Here is a 286-nt window from a genome sequence, read left to right as displayed (position 1 = left end):
TCAAGTGGTCATCTGTAGAATGAGTATTGTAAAATCCCCCTTGGAAAAGGTATACATCATAGCACAAATTCAGTGGGCTCGCACTCTTAACATCTTCATGTTCCTCCCACTGCAGACAGCACACAGATACATTCACACGTGCGTATACACACACACATACACATACCCCTACTACTTCCTACCAAGGAAGATAAACAGTGGGGGCACAGTGGATATTTCTTTGAGATCGCTCCACCCAACACTTGCCTTATAGTTAAATAGCTGAGCCTGGTGATACTGAAAGATT

The sequence above is a fragment of the Prionailurus bengalensis genome, chromosome A1 (genome assembly GCF_016509475.1).
Source record: "Prionailurus bengalensis isolate Pbe53 chromosome A1, Fcat_Pben_1.1_paternal_pri, whole genome shotgun sequence".
NCBI classification, from domain to species: Eukaryota; Metazoa; Chordata; class Mammalia; order Carnivora; family Felidae; genus Prionailurus; species Prionailurus bengalensis.
This window is presented reverse-complemented; position numbering follows the sequence as displayed.